Source organism: Macrobrachium nipponense, chromosome 20 (genome assembly GCF_015104395.2).
Source record: "Macrobrachium nipponense isolate FS-2020 chromosome 20, ASM1510439v2, whole genome shotgun sequence".
Taxonomy (NCBI): domain Eukaryota; kingdom Metazoa; phylum Arthropoda; class Malacostraca; order Decapoda; family Palaemonidae; genus Macrobrachium; species Macrobrachium nipponense.
Window position 1 is genome coordinate 79,026,479 of NC_061089.1, and position 14,220 is coordinate 79,040,698.

Below are 14,220 nucleotides of genomic sequence, written 5' to 3' on the forward strand. Positions count from 1 at the left end.
TTATACAGCTATTACTGTGGTGACTGTCCCTTTTATCCAGGTGGTATTACTGTGGGGACTGTCTCATTCATCCAGTTATTACTGTACTGTCAGTCCCTTTTATCCTATGATTACTGTGCTGTCTGCCCTTTTTAACCAGGTATTATTGAACTGACTGTCCATGTTATACCAATATTACTGTGGCGACTGTCTATTTCATCCAGACATTACTGTGCTGACTCTCCCTTTTATCCAGGTATTACTGTGGCCACTGTCCACTTTATCAGATATTACTGTGGTGACTGGCCCACTTAGCCTCCACTAACCCTACCCACACCCCCATTTAGCTGAAACATTCCCACTAAACCTAATCACCTGCCTTACTAAGCCTAAATACATCCCCTTCTAAACCTATACGCATCCCAATTAACCTAAACACCACCCTCACTAAACCTGAACTCAAACCCTGATGCAAAATCATAGGAAAAAGATGATTTTCAATAATATATTCCTTCGGTACAAGTACATGAAATGAGGTCTGATAAACCCGTAAGTTTATCAACCACATCAGTTACAAAGGGAAATGAGAAGGGGGATGGGAGAAGGGGAAAGGGAAGAAGGTATGGATTTGAAACCTACCCTACTACCTAAATTTGGTCAAATTATGTCTGCATGGCAGTTTATCTATATCGTTCAAGCAGTTAACACATTATTTACAAATCTAAGGGGGAAGGGGAAGGGGAATATGGTAGGGGTTTAAAACCTACCCTATTATCTAAGGCTGTACAGAAAATTCGATTGCGCCAAAATAACGTCGGCGTGTATTGCACTTGTTTAATATAATGAGTACAATCAAATGTGTGAAACGGCATAATCGATTTTATTTTAAAAAATTTGTTTATGTTTTACTTTCACATTGTCGTAGTGCATTGCAAAACCTAAAACTTGGTTTTCCACGTCAGTGATCATGACGATTCTGGTTCCATCTCTCTCATCTCTCCGTCTCTACTCTCTCTCTCTCTCTCTCTCTCTCTCTCTCTCTCTCTCTCTCTCTCTCTCTCTCTCTAATACTTACTGAACTATTAAAATTTTATTGCCATTTATATGGCAGTTTACTAGAGTTCGATGAATGATAACCATAATATCAATCGATTAAATTAAAACCTTCATTGAACTTCATCTCTCTCTCTCCTTTATTGAACCGCTGGCAACTGAAACAGTTATTTGATTTCTGTCGGAAAGAATTGTTTTCTGTTGAAAAGACAGTATTTAGTTTTTGGTCTCTCTTTTTAAAACATCTCTATAGTTACATAAATGAAATCCCATGCTTCAAGCAGGTAATGTTTTAGGTTATTGGGAATTTTTGCAACTGACTATGGTATCAGATCAGTGGAGTCCCTTGTAAGTGATTATTTTATGCAACAGAATAAGGAGTAATACCATATATTTAAATGAAGAATGCATGGACACAAAGATAAATTTCTGCTCAAGATACCCAATATACAGACTATATAACCATGATTAGGATTAGGCCTAGGTTTCCAGCGGAGCGCGAATATGAATCCCAGAAAATTGGACTGGGAATATCTGACCTTCCCCGTGCTGTACCGGTTTGATGCTTTAGGCCGTAAAGTTACCGAAACATTTTCCAGAACCTTTGCTTCGGTTTTATAGAGGACTCATAGAGTTTCTCTTGAACCAATTTGCTAACTAAGTATACTTTTCACTGAATTACTTTTCTTATCTGTTCGCTGTCCCTCTATTGGTCCATCATAGTTACTGATTACTTGTCCTGTTGCGAAGACATTTAAAATGAGCCAAGTCATTGTTTTGCCCGAATCAGCTATAAGCTTAGAACCTAATGTCATGGCGCATGACAATATATACATACATACATACATACACACACACACACATACATATATATATATATATATATATATATATATATTATATTATATATATACATATATATATATATATATATATATATATATATATATATATATAAATATATATATATATATATATATATATATATATATTGCTATACACCCAACAGTCCTAAGAGTTCTGATCTAATATATTTCTCCTTTCTGTTTTATGTTAGCTAAGAAAGCATTTCTGTATTTTGGACTTTTTTTACAGGGAACTTCTTTTTCAAGGTGACTGAGTTATTTGCTTTAAAAGCAAGATGGAATTCCCTCTTTCTCTTTCTCATTGTCACAGTCTAATATATTTGTAATATTTAGCTTCTATTATTTTCAATTTTCGTTCTGTTTTCAAAAGTAAGTCATGTTACCGAGGTTTATATTAGTTTGCATTGACACAGAAATATGTTTGGATAACTATCGAGTTAGGAAAAAAAGTTTTCTTTTACACTTTAGGACATTTGGGAATTTAGTAGAATATGTAGAAACATTATAAAGTAATGGTGAACGCGTCAATAAATCCACTCTACAGTAAATCCGCCTATCATTCTCTTTATAAAAGGATACAACTTTTTTTTTTATCCTTGACCACCAGGGATTATTGATTGCATGTCAGCAGAACATCGAAAGCGTTAGCGGCATTACTCTATATCAGATGTTCTCAGATCTTTACATTTTTAATATTTCAGTTCCTGGAATGTTAATATTTCTGCTGTGTGCAGTCACATGTTTCACAATCTTAAATAGTGTTGCGCTATCTTCTGGATTCTAGTTTATTTGGCCACGTCAGAATTCATGGTAAAAGTATAGATTTTTATAGGGGCATCGTTCATGATTTTTTGTACTGACTTTTAAAAATGAAATTGGTAATTTGCTACTATGGCAACACTATTGCTCCATAAATGAGCAATAATTGATGATGGATAGAGCACTTTACATTCCAATTCTGATAACTATATCATACTAGGATGACACCTTGATTCATAGTGATCTTAGTTCGGATGAGAGGACTATATTTTGCCCTTGTAGCAATCCGAAGTGCATGAAGACCGACGATGTTTTTATTCAACTAATAATGGAAGACTGCGCTGATTTTAGAAAGAATTTCAACAAAAAGTGCCTGAAAAATTTACCAACGACGTAATTCATAATTTGAAATCACGGTGCCACATCCAGTCTCTGGACCCTCTGGTGCTTGCCAGAGAAGCCCTGGAACCATGTTTTATAAACTGAACATTACGGGTTTAATTACGGAAATAAGGAACCTGGTTCTCCAAGGGCACTTGCTCACGTCTTTTCTGTAGACGCCTGGAGGAAAAAAGATAGCTCCCTTTTATTTTGCAAATATGCCATCCACCCATTTCGAATCGGATATTTGAAGGAGAAACTTTTTTTTTAATGCATATGAGGTAGTTACGAGCGAAGCGAAGTCTTACTGGAAACGGGCTCAATTCTGGCTAGTATCTCCAAAAGTATTAAAGAAAACAGAAAATTTCTTTCGGCATATAAAACCTTACATTTTTTAATTTCATCCCGTATAAGATTATTTTTAATATATCAGTCTTACTGGAAACGGGCTTATTTCTGACGGTCCGACACGACCCCGTCCTGACGTAATTCAAATGCTATTATCTCCAAAAATATTGAAGGTAAAAGAAAAATCTTTCGGCAGATAAAACCTTACATCTTTAAATTTTATCTCATATTAGATCTATTTAAGACTGTTTGGAATGCATTTAACAATAATAATTATGTAGCAGAGTTTAGAAATACCTATAGTACCTAGTTAACTCTTTGATGGCTTAACTTGAAGCTTCACCTTTGGCCTCTGTACATCATAATCCTGAATATGATGGGTACGTGATGATTTCACCAATGTGCCATTATTCAAGGAGATAGGTAAAATCCTGCTTAACTTTGACACAGCAAGGCTTGATGAGGGCAGTGGCATAGAGGCAACATTACGAGAAAACATGGTAAAATACCACATGAGCTTGATTGTGCAAGAAAACGAAGATCTACAATTGAAGGTAGTGAACCACAAGAAAATCATGCTAAACAGCATTGAATATGTCAGGACAATGAAACATGCATTCTTTATGAAAATGCGGCACCTGTATCAGATCTTCGACAAGTAATGACTATGAATCTCAACAGGAGACTAAATAAATAAGCTCACACACTTAATGGTGCACTATCCATGGCTAAATTTAACCTTTAAGCGCGAGAATCAGTTGTTCCCTGCATCTTTGACTGAGAATGGAAAGATTTACAGCTGTCTGACGTCCCAACTCACCACTTTACTTGGGATACACATCTCACTTCCGGACCGAAAGCCAGAGGCAGATGATATCATCATTGATGGGTCGGCCTTGGTCCATGCACTGACACCCAAAAGATCTAAGACTTTTGCAAATTATATAGCCCTTGAATTTCTGATAGGAAATAGTGACTAGACTAATGCTTACAAGTCAACATATATTGCCTTTGGTGTGCTTAGTTCATCAAGTCTGAATGCAGACGCAAGGTCCAAAAAGTGACATGGGGGAAAACGCATGGTTACAGAAAAGATCACCATTCCTTCAAACTGGCAAAACTTCTTGAGGCACAATGACAACAAGTCAGAGCTGTTTCACTTCCTTGCACACAAGATTGCTCAGATGTCTGCATCAAACTTGGGTATTGAGAAAAAGGGAACCCAATCACTTAGCACTCACTGAACTGGACAAATTTTTCTAATGAGGAGGCAGGTAGCCACATCTTTGACCATGGCAGATATGCTGCAGGACAAGGGAGCAGATCAGTCAGGGTCAGAGCCAATGACACAGGAGTCCTTGTCATTGGCCAGAGTGTGTTCCCAACTCTGCAAAGCATAGGTCTACAACAGATGTGGCCCGCATTTAGCCAAGGACAGACTTTGATGGATTTGCATTTACAACCTCTACAACAATGTTGGTCAAGAGAAGGCCAAAGGCATATCATTCTGCCGTGCACTTGCAGGTTGTGATACGGTCTCGGCCTTTAGGAATAAAGAAAAAAAACAGCATGGCAGACATTGGACATTTTTCCAGAGGCTACTCCAGTTTTTTTCTAGACTCAGCAAGTTCCCACCAACAGGAGTACAGTGCCAATCTTATAAGCCCTGGAGCTCTTTATTGCCTGACAAATGTCTGCCATTTCCTATACTGTTTTTATATGTCACATTTCATGTTTGCATTCACTAATTATAATCATAAAATCAATGTAATTATCAAACAAATGAAAACAGAAAATCATGTATTTCATCCATTTAAGAAATTAAAGCTACTTAGTGCTTACTAAATATCAGCAGTGAGAAGTTTCACAATAATTTCCACAAAGGGTCCTCTCATCTTTCCTTTACTCACATCACACCATCCGCTTGCAGAGGTGCCAGAGCAGCGCTCCAGCGAGCTCAGGCGGCACTGCCCCCCTACCCACCAACCATTGCAGATGGTGATTTGAAGATTCTAGAAATTTGTGGCCCTCATGTGTGACAGGTCAAGCACTGTTGACATTGTGGATGAAGCCAGACTTGACTTGTTTGCCAGAAAGCAGAGACCATATGAAGCCAGTCAGGCAATTCTGTGCCAGCCAGAAGCACAGAGGCCAGCTGACTGGAGTTAGCGAATACTGGAAAGTCTTCTGGACAGCCAACTCCGCCTTGCAAAGGGTTGTGAATAGCTTACAAAATGTGGCTGCAAGTCTGGTTGCCGTGGCAGATGCAAATGATACATGCTTGGGATTACATGGACAGCTTTACGTAGATGCACACGTGATGTGTTAATCAAAATGTGAGGTGTAACTGTGATGTTGCAAATGATGCTTTAGACACATCTGAATGAAAATTTTGTCACACTAAAGGATGACACCATCCATTTTTTAAATCATACTTCCATTTCTGGGTTAAGAAAAGTAATTGAGACAGTGCTCGAACACAGGTAAGATACTTTGTTACCTTACTCCATTATAGTCTTGTGCTTGTATACTTTTCAGTAGCGTTATGGGGTACTTTCCAAGATGTAATATCAATACTAGTCCAATACAAATGCCAGAAATAGATTCTTTGGCCTCATAAATGTAGACATAGATAAAAATTTCATGTGCAGAGTTATCAAAACGTTGTGTGGCGTCCATTTTGTAAGCCATCTTTATCGCAATGGTAAATATGGTGATAGGTGCTCTGGCAATATCTTCAATTACCTCTTCCACCCAGGAAGACATTGTCTGAATAATGATTAAAGTATTTATCTCAGCAACTGATTTACTCAGAGTCAGACATCGGAAAAACTAGTGGCCATCTTAAAAATTGGCATCCAATTGAAATTTTGCATGGAAACTCAGAATTTTCAAATGAGGGGGTTACTATGAGCACTTGTTCCGGTCAGATTTCATGTTTGTTTCAGAAACTGAAGTATTTTTCTACTTATATGCTGCGCTATGTTACTTAACCCAGCACGTATTCCCTTCCCTATTTAACCAGCGAAGAATGGATAGCAATCACAACTGTGAATTTAAACACTGGGCTATAATTACTGTATTATATTTCATTCAAGCTTTCTCAGTTTTCACAAGTTTTTCATTTTTAATTCTAAATGTAACATCAAAATATTCTCAGTGGTATAGGCATTCACTAAATCAGGAATATGATGATCTCACGAGATACATTTTGATATTAAACCATTCTTAATGCAAACATTGTAATGGATCCTTCCAGGTAACTTAAGCACTTGAATAAATAAATATATGTATATATATATATATATAGATTATATATATCTATATATATATATATATATATATATATATATATATAATAACGCGTATTCTGACAAATACATGGAGATCATGAAACGGATACGAGAAAATTTTCATTAATTTTCTATATCTGTTGGCAGGTGAAATTCATGAATGAATAACAGTCGCTGTCAGCAAGACGGTAGCGAGCAAGGTCAGACACATACCCACAATGGGTTGTAGAATTTGGGGCATTAGGTGCCCAGTCACTGATGTCTACCACCTTTCCATTTGTCCATTTTCCGTCCTCCACCCCTACCCAGTAACCACCAGTTTTATTTGCATACACTGCAATAAATAAAGTTATTAACATTAGTAACTGCTAAAAGCTGTTTCTCCTAAGACAAGGTTAACTTCATAAATAAATAAGACATATAGACACATTCGTCCACTCGATGAAGTAAGGATAAGGAATGTGAGTAAAAACTTCAGATACTACATTTGGAGATTAAGAAAAGAAAAGTTTTCCTTTTGAGTTAATTATTTCCTTTCGTCAACCAATATTCTTCCATAATCTTTTCCAGTTCTGCAATTTACAGTTACGCTATATATTTTCCACAGCATGCGTACGTTCTTCTCGATACCTAAAGTATTCCTTACCTACTTACCTGTCTATTGGTTTATGATATAAAAAACAGAAGTTTTATCTTACCTTTCCGATAACCCAGGTATTCTCTGAAGATGGCGAAGTCTTCGGGTACAATCAGCTGGGAACTAAGGCCGCTGCAATAGTCGGTTGCGTTGTAGTAATCGGTTGGGGTGAAGACTGACTGGATGCAACCTATTCCTGGGATAGCTGAGAACCCCGAGTTGCATACCATCTGCACGTCTGTGTATGAAGTAAACTAGTAGGTTTTAAAGGCCCAGACCCAACTGGAAACTGTTACAGTAAAGTAGCAAGAATAATAAATATCTCTCTGTATAGTCAGTAAATCAAACCACGTATGTGAGTATTGTTCAGACTTAAAACGCTATACTTTATTCCAAATCTGAATTTAATATGCTACGTAAGTCCTCGATCTTGTGGCTTTATTGGATGAAATATTTAATTAGTACTCAAGAGGATTAAGTGCACTGAAAAGAATATACGGTGCTTAATAGTTTAACAAGACCATAAGCTAGGGAAGCATTATAGTTGACGATTTTGAAAAAAAAAGTAACATAATTAAGAAAGAAACTTCTTTGATAATGTCTTGGTTCTCCAACTTCTATGTTTTTATAGTAAAACAGTAATTTGTCCACTAACACGGTTAAATGACCGAAAGTTGTACACATACATAAAATAACTACTAGCGAAGCTGCCATATTAAGATGCGGTGTAGTGTTTACATGTAAACATTAAAACGTACATGTTATGCAAGATTTGAAAGCAATAAACTCAACTAAATAGCTACTTTTTTTTTTTCTTTTTTGCTATTCTCTCCCGATTCGCGAGGTCCTTATTTAGATTTTTCTTTAAGTTTATTTACGTATCGTCACCGCCTTTAGTTCCACAGCTTCATTCAATTACTTCAAATATTTATATTTTTCGAGACAGCAAATCTTCAATGTTTGAAATATATATAAATAATTCCCAGAAATAAGTATAAAAATTTTCACGGGCCGCAGCTGGGAGTTTTATGAGCTTAGAGTTTCATACCGCATTATACTGTGTACAGATAACTCGATTGCGCCGAAGGAACTCCGGCGCATTTTTGATGTGCTTCTTATTTAGAATGAAAATTATCAGTTCAATATGTCTCAAACACTTATTAATCAAGAATATAATATAAGACAGTAAAGAAATTTATCAACATTCTATATGTTATGAAAACCTTAACTAGAAATAAACACCCTTACCTTTATAATAATTATACGTTTTTCTTATCCAGCACTTTCTGAGAATGCACGATGGAACCACAACGTAAACAGACCCGTGGTCAGTGATGTCGTTACCGCTGACGCAGTCTGAAACCGAATGAAGGGATACGGACATAGAAAGCCATAATAACTGAACTCTTGTAGAAAATTCAGGTTACTCATATTTATGACCTTCAAATAAACTGTCTTTTTTGGATGTGTCTTTCGTTGTTTTGTTTAAAAATGAACATTAAGTGTCGCTAACGTTAAAACGTTCTCGTGCTTTTCTTGAAATCTGATTAGTGGCTTTGTTACCAGACGCTGTAGTTCGGGAAGGTATCGTGTACCGATGGAAACAGCCCTGGATATAGAGGTCAGATGGTTTACGGGAATATCAGCAGTGATGAAGAAATTGTGAGAGGAGGGGGGCTTTTCATGCGAGGGTAAACTCGCACCTCTGTGATATATTACAATTGTTTCTCAATTATTTATTGCTAAAAATAAAGTTTAGTGCAAAAATCTCATTACTAAAACCTTCAATGTAACCATCCAGTCATAAGGGTAAAAAAATATTGGCATACTTATATATTGAATGAATGTAGTTCAGAATATGAATGACATTATATGTTGGAGATGATTTTCATTTATTTACAGGTATAAAAGTTATCTGCCTGTGTAAGAATTCTACCACTGCAGGTCCTGCGTGTCGTAAAAAGCGACTAAAAGGACAGCTGCTGCCTTCCAGACGTACATTTTTTAGTAAAAGGCTAGGCCCACCGCCAATAACTGTGGAAACTGCTGCCTTGCAGGTGGACTTTTTAGTCAATAACTGTGGTTGATGACAGCAAAGGCATGCGGTCGTAGAAACCCTGCCTGACATTGTATGGAAAAGCACTTCAGGCAACCGACCCCTTAGTGTAGGGGTAACGGTGGGAAAGAAGATAAATGTATATGCCTTTTCTAAGAAGTTAATGTCAGTTCCCCTTCCCGCCCAATTTATTCATCATTGCTGATATTTCCATAAACCATCTGACCTCCATACCCAGGGCTTATTTCTATCGATACATGAAATATTTCCGAAATATAGCTATAAATATACTTTAATAGTTACTTTAGTAAATTAATTGATTACTAAGAAGCTCAATTTCCGAGTATAATGCACTTACGCCAGTGCAGCTTAGTGTAGCTCTGGACGACGTCCGTTGTGTTGTCATTGTAATCTGAGGTCAGTTTCATATCGGAGATGTAACAGATGCCATTAATGCGACACATCAGATATGACCAGGTCTCCTGAGTCGCTTTCATGGCACAAACAGTGTCGCTGTAAGTTCCTTGCAACACCATCACCGCTGATGCTTTGATCTTGGCTTGAGAAACATTCACCGGGCGAAATATCTCAAATGTGTCCCCTGAAGGGATGAAAGAAAAATATTTCTATTCTAAATAAAGCCTTCAGGCATATAGACATCGTATATCTGTAGCCATTTACAAAGGAAATCATTGTTTGGCAGAGGAGAGAAGTAACTGTATAGGGAAGGGAAGTAATGTATTTATTTAACAACTCTCCATACAATGAAGCTTGGAAAGGTTCAGTTAAAATTTCAGTGAGCTGCACCTTTGGATGGATATTTCCTTCATCTGATTATCTCTATTTAAAATGTTAATAGAGTAAATCATGGAAAATTAATCTGATTAATCTGAAAAGGCTGTCAATAATATAAAAGGATTTTAGTTAAACTAAGCAATTAAAAACACTCATGGAGAGTAATTTCTACAGCTCTCTCTCTCTCTCTCTCTCTCTCTCTCTCTCTCTCTCTCTCCCTCTCTCTCTCTCTCTCTCTCTCTCTCTCTCTCTCTCTCTCCTAGCACAAGATACGGCGCATTATATAATAATTAGATGATCAGCTTTCTAAAAAATGAATCTAGTCATAAGCGAGGGAAATGATACATTAATGAAAAAGAAAAGTATGATTTTTTGTCAACCTTTACGATCATTTATAAACCTGAATGTTAGTGTTAGTGTGCTATTCCAGGTCGCTACTGGTTTGGGGTTGAGAAAAAGATTGACGAAACAAGTGAGAATCGTTTTACACTCCCCAAGAACATACATTACACCATTTAATGCTAGCCAATGGGATTGGCCTCCAGAAAATAATCTACATTTCATCGGTATGACCGAAATTGTAATAAATTCATAAGATGTAACCCGCCCCCTACCCTTCTCTCTCTCTCTCTCTCTCTCTCTCTCTCTCTCTCTCTCTCTCTCTCTCTCTCTCTCTCTCAAGACTTGATTCCTCTTAAGGAATCCATGACACAATAGTTGTGATTGTGAAGGGACACTTTTTGTAAGCATGTTCACCCCTACCGTTTAAAAATTAAAAAATTTACAGTGAACGGTTTAGATATGATTTATGCTGTATGCCCAACAATTAAAGATCATGCACCTTAATTATATTAATCATTGTACAGAAGCATTAAAAAACATTGATTATTAGAGAGAGAAATAACAATTCTTGCTCACCCAGTGAAGTTAAGAAAAGCCAAAGTATCAGTAACAACTGTGGAAACATCATGGCTTTGGTGACGGGTTGACTCGCGTTAAGGTTTCAGCCGCTACCCTGAAAGATATAGAATTATTGTTACGTAATTTTGTAAGTTATTATTATTATTATTAATTATTATTATTATTATTATTATTATTATTATTATTATTATTATTATGTAGAGTGAATCAAGAAAGAAAAGTGAGATATGGAGCAATTGTTTGATATGCAAATAAATATGTATATCCAAAAACTACATTATTAACATCATTTGATAAACATTTTCTTTATGATTTAATTAATCATAGTCATACTATGGAACAAAAAGATATACACACATGCATGCATGTACACACACACACACACACACACACATTATATATATATATATTATATTATATATATATATATATAGTATATATATATATATATATATATAATATATAGATATATATATATATATATATATATAACATATATATATAGATTATATATAGTATATATATAGATAATCTATATATATATATATATATATATAATATATATATATATATATAAGATATATATATATATATGATATATAGAGTATATATATATATACTATATATATATATATAAAATCATATAGATATATATATTATATATATCTATATAGATATATATATATACGAATATATATAGATATATATATCTTATAATAATATATATAATATACATATATTATAGATATATATATATATATATATATTATATATATATATATATATATAGTATATATATATATATATATATATATATATCTATATATATATATATAGATATGATTATTATATAATATATATATATATATATATAGTCTATAATATATATATATATCTATGATATAATATATTACATATATATATCTTATATATAAGATATAATATATATTATATATATATATATATATATATATATATATAGATCATATATATATATATATATATATATATATATATATATATCTATATATATATATATATAGATATATTAATAATATATATATATATATATATATATATATATATATTATAATATATATATATCTTATATATATATATATATCTATATATATATATGTAAATATTATATAATATATATAGAATATAATTATATATATATAATATATAGTCTATATTCTATAGTATATATATATAGAGATATATATCATATATATATTATATCTATATATCTATATATCTATAAATATATATATATATCTATTTATTATATTATATATATATAATATATATATATCTCTATATAGATCTATTATATATATATATATAATATCAATATAATATGTATATATATAATATTCTATCTATATATATATATCTATATATATATATATATATATATATGATAATAATATATATATATATATATGTATATATATATATATATTTTATATAGATATATATATATTATATATAATATTGGATTTGATAGAGAGAGAGAGAGAGAGGAAGAGAGAGAGAGAGAGAGAGAGAGAACATTTATTTCTAAAGACTAATAAGTTTTGTGTTGACTTTAGACACGAAGGCTATCCTAAAACTTACTTTCCAAAGTTTGAGATACAAAAGCTTCTTTGCTCACGAAGAAAGGAACACGGATCTAGAAGTGGCGAAGTAGAAAGTAGAGAGTGAATCAATTTTAGCAAATGACCGCACCCGCCTTATTTCTTGAGACCAGTCCTTTCCCGTCGAAAGATCGAATGGTAATGATGAACTCTAAAAACAATCCGTCTAGAGACACTGCATTCGACGCATGCGCGAAGGTAGCCTTACAACCCTTCGCCTTTTATTCCCACGGTTTAAGATTTGACACTGGGTAGTAATAGTTTTCAATCACACCTACATTCCAAATGAAAGTGGATTATTCGATAAATCCTTCCATTGCTGTCTTTAATGTAAACCTACTTTTAGAATTTTTTTTTTCTACATAAAAGTTCCTGAAAGCAAAGAGCAACACTATACAGTTTTGGAAGTATTTTAACTTTTGTTTTCTGAGAAAAGGAACAAACACTTGCAAATTTATTACCGAGAGAGAGAGAGAGAGAGAGAGAGAGAGAGAGAGAGAGAGAGAGAGAGAGAGAGAGAGAGAGAGAGAGAGAGAGAGAGAGTGAGAGAGAGAGACGTATGCGGGTTCTACTCAAACATAGAACCTGGAATAACTAGGAAAAAGAGGTAATTACACTAATCTGAAGGTATCTGTTCATATAAACGAATACCAGAATATTACATAATGTAATATGAGATTAATTTGTCACAAAGCTTATTCTCTATGTAACCGACATTTACAATTTTTCTTAGTGGAAAAAGTTCTATTTCGTATTGCCAGATGTAATAAAGGTTTAAAAAATATACATTTAACCTCCACAATCTGGACCATCTTCAAATGAGACCGCCAAACAGTCCCTTTAATAACTTAGAAGTTTGGAAGTGACAGAATTTTTGTGAACAGCTTTGTGTTTTGGGAAAAAAGAAAGTCAAGTTGTTTTGGAAAACACATACATTTTACCCATATCATAAAAAAGTCCCTAAGGTCCGTGGCATGTCCCTCTTGTAATTTTAGGGAATAATAGGCAGCGCTACCTTGAAAGTCATTTTAGGAATGTTTTTACACTTGACGCAGAGGCAATTCTGTTTTCCCCCTTCACCCCATTTGGAGATGGGTACTCACGGTCATTAGTGGTTAATCACTTATGAGTGTTCGTTTACTTGTCCTCGCCTTTTGCACCCATGCACCAGCATCCTCGAAATTAGTTTTCCCTCTGACCCTTGTAAATCCTCAGGTAGTTCGCCCACTAATTTATTCCTTTATGCTCTCAAAACCAAACCAATTTAAGCCTTGTACAACTTTTCTGTCGTCTGTGGCACTGGCCCTCGTGTGATTTCTTTTCCACCTGTTAATTTAAACAATCCCGATGGGATCCCAAACAATAGACCAGCCATGTGTGATCACGACAAGGACAATGACTCTAATGTCCCTCATCTGGTATATAGATGGGCATCACTGCCATGTAGCAGTAGTAGCAGTAGTCTGAGTCAAGAAACAAGGAACAGCTGCCG